The 17,445-nt window shown below is 42.0% G+C and overlaps 1 protein-coding gene across 1 annotated transcript in view; it reads right to left on the bottom strand.

Moving 5' to 3' along the window:
- The window catches only part of LHFPL6 (LHFPL tetraspan subfamily member 6), a 243,764-nt gene that overhangs the window by 35,998 nt on the left and 190,321 nt on the right, over window positions 1-17,445 (bottom strand). The gene's annotated exons all lie outside the window — the stretch shown is intronic.

The raw sequence follows: 17,445 nt of genomic DNA, 5'->3' as shown, positions 1-17,445 counted from the left end.
GATATATTGGATATATCATTTGCAAATATATTCTCCAATGCCATAGGCTGCCTTTTCATTTTGTTGACTGTTTCCTTTACTGTGTAGAAGCTTTTTAGTTTGATAAAATCCCATTTGCTTATTTTAGTTTTAGTTGTTCTTGCTTGAGGAGACTAGTCCCCCCAAATATTGTTAACATCAATGTCAAAAAGCTTACTATCTATGTTTCCTTCTAGAAATTTTATGGTTTCAGGTCTTATATTCAAGGCTGTAATCCATTTTGAGTTTATTTTTATATATAGTGTAAGATGGTGATCTGGTTTCATTCTTTTGCATGTAGCTGGCCAGTTTTCCAACACGAGTTATTGAAGAGACTGTATGTTCTTGCCACCTTTGTCATAGGTTAGTTAACCATATATGCATGAACTTATTTCTGGTCTCTCTATTCTATTCTATTGATCTATGTGTCCATTTTCATGCCAGAACCATACTATTTAGATTACAACAGCTTTGTAGTATAGTTTGAAATCAGAAAGTGTGGTACCTCCAGCTTTGTTCTTCCTTCTCAAGACTGCTTTGGCTATTTGGTATCTTTTGTGGTTCCATGCACATTTTAGGATTCTTTGTTCTAGTTCTATGAAAAATGCCACTGGTATTTTGATGGGGATTGCAGTGAATCTGTAGATTGCATTGTGTAGTAGGATACTTTAACAATATTAATACTTTATCTTTCCTTCAATTCTGAACACCTTTGTGTGGATCTCTCTGGATTCATCTTATTTTGGACTCTCTGCATCTCCTGGACCTGGATGTCTATTTCCTGGTTAAGGGAATTCTTAGCCATTAGTTCTTCAAATATGTTTTCTGATCCTTTCTCTTTCTTGTCCTCTGGGGATCCCATTGATGCAAATGTTAGTATACTTGATATTGCCCCAAGAGGTCTCTCAAACAATCCTCATTTTTTAAAACTCTCTCCCTCTCTCTCTTTTTCTGTTCTTTGGGCTGACTGAATGATTTCCACTCTTCTGTCTCTCAAATTGTGAATCCATTCTTCTGTATCATCTAATCTGCTGTTGATTCTCTCTCGTATATTTTTCATTTCAGTTACTGTGTTCTCCAGCTTTGACTGGCTCTTTCTTACATTTCCTAATCCCTTGTTGAAGTTCTCACTGAGTTCCTCAATTCTTTTCCCTAGTTTGTTACCTGTCTTTATGACCATTACTTTGAATTCTTTATCAGGTAAATTATTTATCTCCATTTTGTGAGGGTTTGATTCTGTGGTTTTATCTTGTTCTTTTGTTTGGCACATACTTCCTTGTCTCATTTTGTTTGACCTTCTGTGTTCGTTTCTATGAATCAGGCAAAACAACTACTTCTCCCAGTCTTGAAGGAGTGGACTTGTGTAGAAACAATCTCTGTGTAGACTGCGTGTGCCTGGTGGCATTGGTAAGCTGGCTGGAGAGGGAACAGGCACAGGCAGGTGGGGAAGAGATCCCAGGGTGAGACAGTAGGATTCCTGTGACAGGAGGCTAGCTAGAGCTGGAAAGAGCACCAGGGCCACCTTGATAGGATGGCTGAAGATGGGGTGAGTATGGGAGTGGGGGCCTATGGCATGTCACACCAGGGCCACCTTGGAGGAATGTCTAGAGCTGATGTGCCCCAGGGGCCCAGGATATGAAAGACTAGCAGGCCAGCTAGAGTGCCTGGACCCTACTTCTGCCCACATGATCAAGCTGAAGAGGAGATATGAAAAATTGTCTCACTGGTCCTCCAACCCCGGAAGAGTTCCAGCAGTCCCTACTGGTTCAGTGGATGATGTAAGGCTAGTAAATGGATTTCCTTCACTTAGAGTCTGGTTGCCCTTTAAACCATTTTTTGCTGTGCCCCAAGGTAGGAGAGTCTGCTTATGGGCCCCTCAGTAATATTATCCCTCAGTGACTCTGCAGGTCACTGAGTCAGGGGTAGGGTTTCTGTCATTGCAGTGTCTCTGTCTCTCCTACTCTTCTATATGTGGTCTCTCTATCATTTGTTGTGCAGAAGCTGTTCCATCAGCCTTCAGTTCTTCTTGAGGAGGAATTGCTCCATATGTCAGTGTAGATTTGGTGTAAGGAAGGAAGTGAGATCAGGGTCTTACCAGGCTGCCCTCTTGGACCCACCCCAAGAACATCTTTTTAATGGAAGAAACTGTCATTTTTCAGTTTCAGCCGTGTTAAGCCTTAGACCATGTTGTAGAAATCAATGTTTCATGGAAGTGTAGTTTGAAAATCTCTGAACTAGACACCTCTTAGTTGTTATACTGCCTATGGAAATGGGGCTCGGAGAATATTCTGGAGCTTGAGGGGTTGCCTAAAGGATATCTTGGTGACCTAATAGGTTTTAATAGCTCTAGTTGCCTAATTCACTCCTGGAGAGCATACGGCTCAATGAGAATCTCTGGTTCACAAACTTTTATACCATCTACATGGATTTTCTTTATTAGATTTATAAATCTGGTGGTTTATAAAGTTCAGGGGCTTAATTATGTGGTATTTTAACCACATTTCTTTGTCACTGCCATAAAAGAGGTCATGAAAAAAATAGTCACATTATCACATTTTGGGGAAATCTGGGCCGAGAGGAGGAGAAGGGAGGAACGACAGTGCAAAGCAAGGCAACAACCTCAGGAAGCTGGTAGCAGAGGTGGGGGGTGGTGGTGGAGAAACTCTGAGATCATTTGCAGCTACAGGCTCATTTGTAATTAAGAAGCAATCTATTTTTGCAATCCTAAGGAGTCATCACAAATTTGCGTAAATCACAAATTTGTGTACATTAGCTCAAACTTTTACTTTTCATCTGGCACCTAGCTGACATCCGCTATCCAGGGGCAAGAGCTCATGAAGATCAGTTTGTGGGAGGTCTTAGATTTTTAGAGAAATGTTGCTTCCCCAAAAGAATGGAAATAATAATCCAAGAAATGACTCAATAATTCAAAAAAAAATTTTTTTTTTTTTTTTTTTTTGGATTATGATGCCACTCCAAACTGAATGCCCTAGGGTATTGGTCTCACCCTTGTTCAAGACAATTACAATAGTTAAAAAACCAGGTTGATGGAATGACATCTAAGGAGAAGTCACTGTTAATGGAGAAGAGACAGCACAGATAAATGGAAAGACACGAGCAGAGCACTTGGTGTTGTGCCTTGATGTTGTTTTATAAAAGACATCTACCTTTCTCCCCAAATGGATTCTTGTACCTAAATCGTACCTAAAATTCTGCCTGCCCATGAACCACCCTTGGGGGAGTCTCTAGTGGAAACTCTATTCGCTTTCACACAATGCTGGAAATATCTGCCATGATACTAATTATTTCTTAGAATTCAAGTGTGAAGTCTGCAGTTTTGTAAAGAGCCCAGTGGTCAAAGTAGGAACCAGATGCTGGGAATTTTCCCTTCTGCAAAACTCTTTCTATTCAAAGTCGGTATATAACACTTAGCCAGAGGAATATTAACATAACAATTCGTCTCCTGCCAAGAAGGCAAAACAAACCTCCACTCAGCCAATGCCAATTACTCCCCACAGGTGGTAAGAATAGAGTCCTCATGTTAGACTCATAAAGCCTTATTTTTTCCAGGCACTCTTGAAAGTTTTAATGTGATCTCACTTTTTTTCCATGACTATTGCTCCATTTTTTTTCCACAGGGCTTTTGTTTTTTTTGTTTTTTGTTTTTTGTTTTGTTTGTTTGTTTTTTTTTTAAATACTGTGACTTTTCCCACTGATTGCCCCGTCAGTGGTCACACCAGTGTTTCCCATCATTTTATCTTTTTATGTGTTGTGGATACTTTTATCCATCCTCCAGTTCCTTCATCTTCTTTTCTGTGGCAAGCACAGAAGGAAATTGTTTCCTTTACTCTTCTCATGCAAGCTGCTCAGTCTTGGAGCCGGTTATCTGGATTTCTCTTTGGATGACGTTGGCACATTTCCAAGTCTCCATATGCTAATTTATGTACACAATTCTCATCCATTCTCACCCCTTAGATAACGGTCCCTTTACAAAACAAATCCACTGGCAGGGAGGAAATAAGAGCAAGGACCAGTATTACAACTCTTCAGACCTTGAAAGCACCACCAGGAGGAAGCTACAGTTGACCTTAAACAAAAAAAAAAAAAAAAACAAAAAAAAAAACATAGGGGTCCAGGGCACTGACCCACGTGCAGTAAAAAATTTGCGTATAAACTTCCGACTTCCCCAAAACTTAACTACTAACAGCCTACTGTTTACCAAAAGTCTTACAGATAACATAAACAATTATGTGTTATAAGTATTATAGACTGTATTCCTATAGTCTAAGGTAGAGAAAAATAAGTTACTAAGAAAATTATAAGGAAAAGAAAATACGTGTAGAATGCTGCACTGTATTTATGGGAAAAAGTCCATGTATAAATGGACCCATGAAGTTCAAACCTGTCTTGTTCAAGAGTCAGCTGCACTTAAGTATTCTATAAGAAGGAGGCTTATATAGGCTTAGAAATCACACCTATCTTCAAAGTGCTTTCTGGACACCGAGGTATAGAGGATGAAAGAGGCTTGTCCAAAGGTACAGAACCTAGATCTATCCTAGGGCTCCTCATTTCCAGCCAGAGCTCTTTTCCACCTATCATGATCTCAATGCTTGCTTGGACCTCAGGCCACTCCAAGATCACACACTTGCCACCTGTTACCTGAGTTCGGCCACAGCCGTGCTGGATTTCACCAACATCATATTTTACTAAACAGGGCTTCTCACCAGCAAGTCTGCACTTCTCACATCTCAAATCATTGAAAGATTTGCCGGCACTGAACTGGGCAGCTGGCACAGCGCCAAGTCAATGTGGTTCCCATTTTGTGGCTCAGTGGCCCTGACCAGTCCAAAAGGCATTTGTGACTGGGGGCTATTCAATTCTTTGAATATGTCTTGAATTGTCTAGTTAAATAGACAATTTAACAATTCTCTGAAAGTTGAATCCCTTCCCTCTGGGATACTCTCACTCCTTACTTTATGCTCAGGCTTCACCATGAAAATACTAGCTGTTAAGGTCTAGAAGCCTCAACATGAAGGCTGTCCTGACTGCCCTAACAGGGAGCTACAGATTTTATCACACCCCCAAAGCCATGAGCTCCTACTGGGGTGTACTCTATGCCATTTATCTGGGCCATAATACCTTGTTGTAGTTATTCTCAAATATTACACCTCCCAGAAAGCCAAAAACTCTACCATATGTTTACTTGCATTTAATTCACTGGTTCATGATATTCGTTCAATGTTAAATAGCAGTAATATGATTTATTTAGTATGTACAAAAGCTTCAGCATAATTATATCATCTTTATAGAATAGATCATATGAAATATATCAATGCACTCAGTTAGCAAAAGAGGGGACTGAAGCTCAGAGAAGCAGTTTCATGTTCATTGGGCTACTAAGGGTTAGATGCAGAGATTTATACACAGATCTGTCTGAGCTCTAAGCCAATATTGCTAAACTCTACCTTCTAATGCCTCCCAAATGCCCAAGTGTTTATGGTCCCAGCTCTGGGCTCACCTCCCATCTCCACACATGTACTGAGTCCTGCATACAAATGGAAAAGGAAGAACAGGGCAGAAGATCAAGGAGGATTACAAGTTTTCTCCAGGATTGACTCTACTGCTGTCTGTATGTAAAGGCAAGGGCTCTTGCGAGCCCTACAGTTTCCCCCTTCCCCGGGCGCCAGGGAGGGAGAACCAGGATGTGAACTCTATGACACAAAGAGTTCTGTCCATAAAGAACACATCGAGGCATAAAGATGAAAAGTGGATTCTTTATCATCAGAAGTTGAGCCAAAAAAAACCATATCGTATCACAGCCCTAAAAATATAAAATAGAAATACGATCATTTCTCAACCATCAAAACTTTTTAAAAATGACAATGAGAATTTTTCTTTGCTGAAAACATCCTGCAGAAGAGAACATACTTAGATTTTCTTGCAATGCTTTCAAAATGGCTCCTCGGTTCTTATTTTTTCTCCTTTTCCAATTCATGGGTCAGAAGACATGAAAGACATACATCAGAATACCTGCTTCTTTGCTCAGATCAGAAACCTCACAAGCTAATTTCAGCCATGAGTGACTTGTCATGGTTGCTCTTTCTAGAGTCCTAGGCAATCACTGGTAGAAAACAAGTTGTTTCAGACAATGAAATTTGAGGGGACATATTGCCATTTCTATGTGACAGATTTCTGGTAAATTACATGAGCCTAAAAGCAATGGTCTTCCTAACCCTAGTAGTTAAGGAATTCCGGTTCCACCATTTCACTTCTTTTGGGTTCAGTTTTCCTTATCTGTAAAATGGGAATAATATCAATCTCTTGGAGTTGTTGCAAAGACTAAATGAGCTCTAAGCCAATATTCCTCAAGTCCTCCACTCTCAGAGAACATACTCTTCTTAGACAGAAGGCAGGGAGGGTTAGAGCAAGGACATCCTGGAATAGTGAGCCATGATCACTTGCCCCAAAAGTCCTATCAGCCATGTGAACCTCAGTAGGAACAAATGAAATAGTCCAATAACTGTCACATTTAGGCAAGGAGTTGATATATTACTACCAAGGCTAAAAATACTTTTGCCTGTTCCATTCTGTTTTGATCTTTGTTGCGTTTTACTTTTAAAGTCACTTCCGGCCTTCCCATGAGATAGTTAGAGCCAGTACCAGTGTCCCATTTAGTAGATGAAGGAATGGAGTCACAGACAGGTGGGAAGATTTGAGCTTCCTCAAGTGGATAGCCTGAGGAAGGGCTGGGTCCCGGCCTCAGCATACCTGCCTCCTCCTTCTCTGCTTTGGTTCACTGTCTTCACTCTGACATTGCGAGAAGGGAGCAAACAATGCTCCGTGCTGTAGCAACACCTCTGAAACACACAAAAATGCTAATTTTCTCTGACTCTATGGTGTTCCGTGGTGTTAGGGCAGGAGAGGAATAAAGACACGGTCCTGATTTCCAGAGTCCTGTGGTTCAGTTGAGTGTTTGCAGACTGAGCTGCACACAAAACAGCTGGGGCGCTTGTTCAAAAGGTCGATAGATCTGGGGTGGGGCTGGATCCCTGTGATTGCAAGCAGCTCGTGGTGGGACAGACATGGGGCCACACTGTGGGCCCTGAGGACCGAGTGGGTACAGAGCAGGCTTTGATGCTGATCGGTCAGGTGCAAATCCTGACACCTCCAGCCAGATGTGTGACCTCAAGCAGCATGGCTTTGAATTCTCTGAACTCAGAGTTTCATCGATAAAACAGACCTTGTGGTACCCATATCTTTAGCATTTTTATTAGAAATAAATGACTTAATAAAAGTGCCCAGTTCTGTACTTGACATAAGATATGTATCAATATTGATATTATACCACGGGACCTGCTGTCTTAGAATTGTTGGAGCTTCTGGTTTCAGATGCTAGAGGTGTTCATCCAGCAGGTAAACAGATAAACAAAAACACCGATCAAGAGCAGAGGATCAGCCTTAACTGCTTGCTCATGCTGTCCCGGCAAATATCTCTTCTGAAACTAACCACGTCTCTACCACTAAGAGTCAGTGCATCCTTCTTTTCTCCTCCAACAGGATATTAGGAAAATGATCAGATGTACAAAAAAGTTGGAAATTTTATACAGTGAATGCCCATACATGATCTAGATTCTATGATTAACATGTTTTAAATTCTGCTCAATTATCTATTCCTTTTTGCACTCCTCTATTGATCTATCAATCCATCTTTTCTTGGGGTGGAGGTAGGTTTCAAGAATCAGTCCATATGACCCATCTTTCCTTATTCATACTCCAGCCCCTTTCTTCCATTGGCCCAGTAGCCTGGACTCAAAAGCCACAGCTGACACAACACAACATCCTTATGGCCTGATGCTTCTAAATGGAACCCATCAGCATAGAAGGGATTGATGTGCAAATCTAGAGCAATGAAGACCTCAAAGTTGTTCACAGTTCTCTAACAACCACCCTACAACCTAAAACGGGGCTGGCTGGCTTCACCTGTCTGACCCAAAAATACCTGTTAAAAACTTCACAAGACATCTCACAAAGCCCAGAATGACAACAATATAAAGAGTTCCAGCCCAGACCAGACACTCAGCTCAGAGATTTCAATGGACATGTTTTCTCGTAAGGATTACTGCTGTTTTGTATAAACTATATCACTCCTGATCCTCCCCCTACAGAAGCCAAAGGAAAGAACAATGATCACATTTCAACATGAAAGTGTCCTGAGAGGTCTAGATGAGGCTCCAACAATATCCTCTCAACAACAAATAAACAAGCAAACAGAGAACCTGGTTATAAGTCAACACACACTGCAAACTTAACCTAGCTCATCCTGGCTTTGAAAATGCAATGTCAGTTCCAACCCAGACTCTGGTCAGTTTAATGTTGGCGAATTGTGGTTACCCCAGTCAGATAAACACTCAGGTGGTCAAGTGTTAGGGACGAAGGCTCTGGAGTCTTACTGTCCTTACTGGTTCCTGACTGAGCAAGGGAGGCTATTATACTCGAGCCCCAAGAGTTTTCACTGATAAGATGGCTATACCAGTGGCTCTCTACAGAGATGTCCAGAGGATGAGCTGAAATGTCCCGGCAGAGTGCAGCACATATAAAAGTAGATTCCCTCTTATGAAATGATGAGGAAAGAGAAGGGGAAGGCAATACTCCAACATTTGTGCTTATTTCCACAATAGTGGCTCCGTGAAAACAAGAGGAATGGTGGAACCAGACCCTGTCCTGGCTGGAGGTGGCTCAGTCAGATCACTTACTCTGAGCCTCAGTGTCTCCCTCCTGGCTGATGTGGATAAAGCCCGCTGTACCTCTCAGGGATGGCATGGTGACCCAAGAAATGCACGCGAGTTGCCCCGAGTATGGCAGCTACTCCAGGGCAGGGTGGTTTGACAGGTCTGCGCGTGACAGGGTAGGGTCCCCTGCAGATCACTCAGGTAAGCCCACAGGGAGGACAATGTATTTGGAGGGAAATATCACCCTCCCCAGTTCTGACATCCAAATATCATAAAACTACCGAAGACAGTGGAGAACTCAGGTAGACACACCTCCAAAGGAGTGATGAGCTCCTGGGGGCTTTTCCTCTGGCTTCCCTGTAAGTGCTATTTTAGAATCCTGTTTCAGGTCTAACATAACAATACTTAGGAGGCAGAGTAAAACCTCTCTCCTTCACCAATACATCAAGTGCTCACAAACAGACAGATTCCATGCCTCCAAACCCTGTTCATTTATTTCTACTTGACCTTACCAAAAAAAAAAAAAAAAAAAAAAAAAAGTGTCAGGATAAGAATGATTTATCTTCCTATTTATTTTTAAGGTCCTTAAGTACTTCAATCACGGGCCCCACGACAACACTAAAAGTCAGATGCCAGGCATATTTTTAAAAAGTAGTAAAATCTACATGTGCTGAAATGAACAGTTAGTGAAAGACTTTTTACAAGTTGAGAGGGACGAGGCCCCTTTGCAGCGTACAGGCTACCACACTGAGCCGCTTGAAGGCTGGAAGCTCAAGCAAATTCAGAGCATTTAAAATACTTCTGAAAATGTAACGGAGGGAGCATAAAGGGAAAATCTTACATAGTAAGGAACACAAGACTACCAGGCAGCGAGGCGGCCCTTTCTCTTTGAGTTCTAGATATTACTAGCTAGCTTCCTAACAACAGCAACAAAAAATGAGAGCCTGAAGATGTCTAGGTGTTTTGTCTTGAGAAACTACCAGAGCAGAGACTAGACTTAAAATCTCTGTCTTTACGACTGGTTTCAGTGCCAAAGTGAGAACCAAACACCGGACACATTCCACAAACACTGTTAACAGAGTCGTAGGGCGATTCAGAGCACGGCTTTGATATCTGACCACATGCCCCTCTGGCTTGGAGAGCCTGGGTCCTCATCGGTGAAACAGAATTAAATCCATACATACAGCTGCTGTAAGGGTTATTTTATATACATACACACCTGTATATGCAAGCCTACATATGCACATGTATGCATGTACACAAACCATATATAATTACAGATGTAGCCTATATTGTCATTTGGGCATAATATATGCAGATTATATATGTACATGTGGGTTTTTTGGACTAGACTACAATGCATTTATAACAGGTTTCCACTAACTTTCTAGCTTAGATATATGGTATTTTCACTACTTATATACTCATTAAAGCATCTTTTTCTTTTTTTTTTTTTAAAGATCTTATTATGTATTTGTCAGAGAGAGACACAGTGGGAGAAGGAACACAAGCAAGGGGAGAGGGAGAAGCAGGCTTTCTGTGGAGCAGGGAGCCTGATATGGGGATCGATCCCTGGACCCTAGGATTACAACCTGGGCGAAGGCAGATGCTTAATGGCTGAACCACCCAGGCACCCCAGAGAACCTTTTTTACCACTAAAAAAAAAATGGAGAGTATGAATATACGATAAAATCATTGATGGGTGCCATTGAGGTGGTACAGGTGGCCAAGAGACTTAAGACAGACATTTCTTTAAAGGTTTTTTCCCCCCCTTTATCTACCTTCTGGGGTATCAGGAAAGAAAAACCTCATTTATTTTCCTCAGGTCTTTTTAGAATACCATCAATTCCACTAAAAAACAGTAAAGCCATCTGGAATAGCTGACAGACAACAATTTGGAAGCAATTTCTTTTGAGACAGCTATAATGATTTTCCTTTTCTGTTTTCTTTCCCTCTTGAAATGTCAAGGATAACTGAAACTTTTTACTTTTCCATCTGTGATTTACTGATCAGTTCCAAACAAGTTCTGAAAGTACTTGAAAATTTGTTTCCAGTCAATTTAATACTGTTTTTTTCTTTAATTCTATTTTGAAAGTACCACGTTCTGTCTTGTCTTTTTGATATTTAGAAAATATAAAATATTTTAAAACACAAATTGAAACATGATTACAAAGTATTTCACAAGGGACAAAAACACTCAACGTATTTAAAATACCATCATAAGCAGACACAATGAAGTCACTCATATCTTTTTCAAATAGCTTATCCCAAGAGGTTTAATAAAATGAACGTGGAAACAGACCCCCACATGGGTAAATGCTGCATCTTGTAGAATAGAACTCACAGAAAACAGAATCCGGAATTCTCATTCTTAGCCTGCTAATTTAGTTACCCGAAGAGGAAGTCCACACACAGGGAGAGAACAATATTAATCTCTGTTCACGAACAGAACTGGCAGCTTTTGGGTCTGTGCAAAACATGGCGCTCTTTGCTCTAGAGGAACTTAAAAAACTGAAGATAAGATTTGTTCACAGTAGCACTGGAGATGGAGAAAAGTAACACAGTAACAACACTCCAAGCTTGTACTTGTGCCATATTAGCAGATAAAGCAATACTTGCCATTGAAATCAGTCAATTTTTGGCTGGAATTTACTGGCAGGATGAGAGGGACTCTAGGAAGTAGTTATAGTTATCCCAGAGGAAGAAAAGGACAGGGAAGATGGGCAGGTGCAAGTCTGAGGAAGACGAAAATCAACTGAGAGACTTAGGGAGAAGAGGAAAGGGATGGCCAAGCAGTTAGGATGGGGTCAAGGACTCTGCAGAGGTCGTTAATTTCGAGCCAAGGAAGTTGGCCTTTACTTAGGTGGCAAAGAGACCTTACAACTGTGAATTAAGCTCCCAAATGTAAGAACCGAAAGAGACCATCCAGATGACCTCTCAAACTTTTCCATCAAAACATTCCTAAGGAAGAGGAGAGAACTTCACATCGTATGGAGTCAGGGGTCGTACCTGAAATCAAGTCTTCTCTGAAACAGGTCTTCCTTACTTCTGCTTGATAAAGTGGCAAGGGATTTTCCACTCTACTCCACAGATAACCTTATTTATTTATTTGTATAAAATTGCTTTCCCCCAAATAGTGTGAGATATCCATGGTCCAAAAGAGATTTGGGGTTTACCTTGTGCCTTCACATGGGCACAGTTTCCCACCCTCTCCCCTTTCAGGGAATGGGAAACTCAGTTGGAAGAATGAATCCAGACTTCCACTCACAAAGACGAAGTGACCTGCTCAAAGTCACAGTTAGTGAAGGAATCAGAAATGCAATAATATTTCTTGCCCCTCTGTCCAAAACTCTCCCCTGTGATACCACACTACTAACACAGAAAAGAAAGCATTTGATATGACTGGCACAGGGTACATCATCCAGCACTACCCTATGAGCCAGACACAGACTTCTACCGCTGGCCCCTAGACGCCATCTTGCCCCACCTTGCCCCTCTTGCCAGCCACTGCCTCCCTTGGGGCAATCTCCAGTGGTGTGAGAGAGATGGCTTAAACCAGGCTTCCTCCAGGGGAGCTATCCCCCACACTGAAATTTCTAGCTTATTCACAAAGAGAGCACAGAGCCTCAGACAAATGCCTCCTTTCCCTAGTGGAACTGAGCAGGTGCTAATCAAAGCCTGTCGAGCGTGATTTGTACTACCAAGGGCTTCCAGGGAGGCATAAAAAGAAAAATCACAACACCGTGTTTATCTCCCTTTCATTGCTGGTTCTGGCAATGGTATTATAGTCAGGCAGGCTGAGTCAAAACAATTTTCTAAAAATATGGATCAGCTGAGACCATTTAAAGCCTCCTTTTATGGAGTTAATGTTAGGACTTTCCCCTTGGGCTGTTTTGTGTATTCTTTCCCAGAGCCTGCTCTTCCAGCAGCATCTTGCTATCCAAAACACACAATCTTTCTCCTTGCCGAGGAGATCGCAGCCTCCCGAAGGCTGATAAGTGGGTCTGCATTCTTCCCAGGAGCCTGGGCAACAAACTATTCCCAAGGGGCTCCCTCACTGGGGCGGGATGCAGCACGAGCCTCTGTCAGAGCTTCTCCTGGGGAGTAACTGGTTCTGTTGGTGCACCTGGTGCCACCCCAGACATGGGACTAGCTGCAAATCAGTCCCTTTCCATCCTTCCAAGGGCGAGTTTCTACTTCCCCAAGTTGTACAGAGAGGCGAGCGTTAGGTTCTGGAGGGTGAACTGCAGGCCACGGTTTTAGGTGCATCTTCAGGGGAAAAGGAAATCCACCCGCATCTGTATTGAGTTTTTGGCTGCTGGTGACAACGCTAAGGTGACCCTGGAGGAGGTGTGCTTTCTGAGTAGATTCTATTTCCTTTATATTAAAATCAATAAACAAAGAAAATGCAACCGCTTTCAAGCAAGCTTTGCAAACGGACTATTTTTAGAACGGGTGCTCCTGAAAGCTGCTGCTTTACAGGAATGGGATTTTACTTGAGAGAGGAAACCACTGACACATCTAGTCCCATAGATTTTCTAGCTGTGTCCCTCGAAACCCTGGGGCGGGGGGCGGAGCTCCTTAGTGTCTTACCAATGCGCAGGCGCACACAGGGGAGGGAGGGATGGCTGGGAAGGGGCCAGGAGTGCTGGGGGGGTGAACAGAAGGGCCCTGGGCTCCATTGTCCTTAGACTGGGCGGCGCTGCTCTTCCTGCTCTCCTGCAGGGCTTCCATATGATCTTTCATGAGGGAAAGGTTCAGTTCCTAAATATTTTTGGAACTGCCCTTACCTGTATCATGTCCCCCTTCCCACAACATCTTACGTCCTAACCCCCAGGACCTCAGAATGTGATCTTGTTTGGAAATAGGGTCTCTGTAGGTGTAATTAGTAAGATGAGATCATAGTGGAGTAGACCAGCTCCCTAAAACCCAATCTCACTGGGGTCCTTCTAAGAAGACACCTGGTCACAGAGGGAAGACAGCCACATGGAGATGGTTGCAGACACTGGAGTGAAGCTGCCACAATCCAGGAAGACCTGGGGCCACTGGAAGTGAGGAGGAAGCAAGGAAGGGTTCCTCCCTGGAACCTTCAGGAGGGGCAGGGACCAGCCAACACCTTGATTTCAGACTTCCAGCCTCCAGAACTGTAAAGGAACCAAGTTCTGTTGCTTTCTACCATCTAGTGGGTGATCCTTTCTTACAGCAGTCCTAGGAAGCTAATGTGCCCAGACAGAAATCCTTTCTTGTCTCACTGTTTAATTTCTTTACACTCTTAGGCAATATGTTGATAAAGGAAAATGCATTAAAAAAAAGAAGAAGAAGAAGAAAATTTTTCTCAGGGTACTAACCAACTCCAGGCCCTTAATACTCACCCCTAGACTGCCCTCTGACGCCACATGTAACACCATAAATCTCTGCCTTACCCTTGAGTCAGAGAACTCAGGTCAGCCAGGGATCCTCATCTCTGTAACCCAGAGAAGGCACAACTGATGCATCAGGCTCAGTTAACCAAGCCTGATCAAGGTCTGGGATGCAAGCTGCATAATCATAATTGATATTTAAATAGCTTCTTTCTCTGAAGGGCTCAAAGAAATTTACAGACTTTTCCTTAATTAATCCTTGCAAGCCATCCATGAAGAAGGTAAAGAAAGGTCACTCATTTATCCCCCTTTGCTCTGATTCATCTCAAGCTTGGCCACTTGTAGTCTCTTAATTCCTGTGCTCAGCACTGTTGGATTTCTCTTGCTCCAAAATACAGACTTTTATTTTGAAGCTGTGTTCATGCTTCCATATAACCCTATTTCCCGCAGCTCCTGGTTGGTAGAAAAAAATTATCCCTGTTCCCCCACCCCACCTCTTTTTTTTTTTTTTTTTGGGTATGGGAGTGGCTGCTCAGAAAGACCCAATCTACTCTGAAATTACCATTTGTTTAAAGCCTGGACTCTTGGATTATCTTGAGGCTTAGGAGATTCAGTGTACATGAGAGTGTGTGTGTGTGTGTGTGTGTAGAGAGAGAGAGGAGCAATAATCTTGCCAAGTGGCATTACAATGCCATAAAAAGTGTTTTAGGGTGGAGTTGGGATCTCGGCATCTCAGCAGACATCTCATCACTACACACATCTTTTGTAACTCTTTTGGTCAGTTTTCAGATTGTGTTCCCCTGCTTCTCCTCCCAGGATGCCCTGACTAGGAGACATGGAGGAAAAATACTCAGGGAAACTGAAGAAAGAACTTTAGCCCCAACCCCTATTTTAAACAGGGCTGTTTCTCCTTAGCTGTTTTCTTATGCAGCTTCTTCAATAAGCAAGTCTATCTCCTGAGCCCCTTTGTGGATCTTAGGCAAAGATTCAAGAAAGATCAGTGGATTTTTTTGAGCTCTTTAGAGAAAGAAGCGAGTAATAAGAAAACAAAAACAAAAGTGCTATGTGATGTTGGGTTCTCAGGACTTGAACTAGGAGGCTCTACCTTTAATTTCTCATAATAAGAAATGTTAATATCTATATTTCTCAATTTGCTAAGAGCTAAAGCTTTTCCCTACAGGGTGGAGTCAGACACTTAAATCTTTATTAGCTTATATTTGAGGCCACTCAGCAAAGGGCTACATATTACCAACCTGGAAGTTTTGTTGATACTAGTTTGCCCTCTCAGATGGTGTGGACTGATGGCATTTAGCCAAGAGCCACCAGCCTCTCATATCACTGAGCCTTCTCTAGTCACTGGACATGTGTGCAGCCAACTCGTCCTATGACTCAAAGTCTTTTCCTGAGCCAATAATTAGTGCAAGAATTCCAGTTCTTTAAAACCCTATCGTTTCTCAGATGCTATAAAAATTCCAACCAAAGGCTTCCAAGTTTCAACACGAGTGTTTGCAAGCCAAAACAGCTTAACACTCAATCTGCTTTAGTCTGCTGCTTATATTAAAATCTGTAACTAACGACATTTCTATACTGCTTGCAGCCATCTTGTTGAGACAGTTAAGAAATCAGTCAAAGGTGGTATCGGTATATACATTTCTGTTCAAAATGGTCTGAAAGAGTCAGAAGAAAAACTGAGCTTGGCTTCTTTAAGCAGGAGGATGTTAAAACAGAAGGTTCTAAATCCAGAAGTGTATATTAGTTATCATTTATTAGAATTAGAAGTAAAATGTGACCATTAAGAAGGAGCCAAAATTAAAAGGGAAGTGTGCAAGTTCTTCCTAAACTCTTACCAAAAACATTTATGTAGGTGTATCTTGATTGGCAGCTAACAACAACAAAATTGAGAAGGCAAGGCAGGGATTGTTAACTCTTGTTTGTGGAAGGGGAGAAGCATGGGGTCTTGGAAAGATTGGATTCGATAACGATCAAGCTGTGGAAAAGAGCGAAATTCATTGAGTCAAAATGTTATAGGTAATATCGCCTCATGCTGTCTTTTGCATCTTGGGCAAGATAAATTGCATCATTACCAGTACCCGAAGGGGTTGGAGGAGCTCTGGTGATCTCAGAATGTTGATTTCCAGAGTTAAAATAAAGAAATACAGAAACTAACATCTGACCCAGGAAAGCAGTCCTGAAGTGATAGGAATGAATTAGAGTCAAACTTAAAAAGCAGAATGGCAATGATGTGTACCTCAGCATGACGCCTTTTGCTTCAATTGGTATCTTCTATTCATGTTAACTTGTAAAAGAAAAAAACTGGCCTGAGTTCAATCAACTGTAAATTAAAATTCAGCTTTTCGGTCATACTAGCTACACTTCACATCTTCATTAGTCACACATGGCTGGTGGCTACTGTACTGGACAGTCCAGATATAAGACATTTTCATCATTTGCAGATAGTTCTACTGGACAGCATAGTCTGAGAAGGAATATTTTTCAGACTATTGTAAGGATGGCTGGCATGAGTAAGACCCTTCTGTGCCTTCCAAACACCAGAATGCCTGTCAGCATCAGCTGTCGGGGTCACCCTAAACTGCATTCCTTCCTTTTCAATATTATGTCTCAGTTTCACCCATTTCAAGCTTACCCACCAAGGTAATGAACAAGGAACAAATATTATAGGAAAGGTAATTTAAACAACTAGCACTCTGTCCTATAACTAATAGGTAGAAAACTGTGTTGGATTATTCCTTCATGGAGCCTCTATGACATTAACTTCTGGCTTCCCCACTATGTGGAGTATAACTGTAAAGATCACAGCAGACACTCTGAGCATTTTAAGTCCAACAGTCCTCTCAAATATGGGAAATTTCATAACATCTATTTGGACTTTGAGAGAAGTGCACACAAATGCCAAAGTCATTGGTGTGAGCCCTCTCATAAAAGCAAGAATGAAAGGAGAGGGGCTGCCTGGGTGGCTCAGTTGGTTAATCATCTGCCTTCAGCTCAGGCCATGATCCCAGGGTCCTGGGATTGAGCCCCGCATCGGGTTCTCCACTCAGCAGCGGATCTGCTTCTCCCTCTCCCTGTTGCACCTCCTACTGCTGCTCTCTCTTTCTCACTCTCACTTTCTCTAATAAATAAAAAAAAAAAAAAAAAAAAAAAAAAGAATGAAAGGAGAAACCAGAAAAGAAGAAAACAAGTACAGTTTGTTCCTCCTTCTCCTTTACCAGTGAGGACTTCACCATCTTCACTGAAGAGGGGAAATTCATCAGTTTCATGATCACTTTCAGTTTCAGGGAGACTGGAGGCAGAAGGGGAACATGACCTCATCGGCTCAT

The sequence above is a fragment of the Mustela lutreola genome, chromosome 13 (genome assembly GCF_030435805.1).
Source record: "Mustela lutreola isolate mMusLut2 chromosome 13, mMusLut2.pri, whole genome shotgun sequence".
Lineage (NCBI taxonomy): Eukaryota > Metazoa > Chordata > Mammalia > Carnivora > Mustelidae > Mustela > Mustela lutreola.
This window is presented reverse-complemented; position numbering and strand designations above follow the sequence as displayed.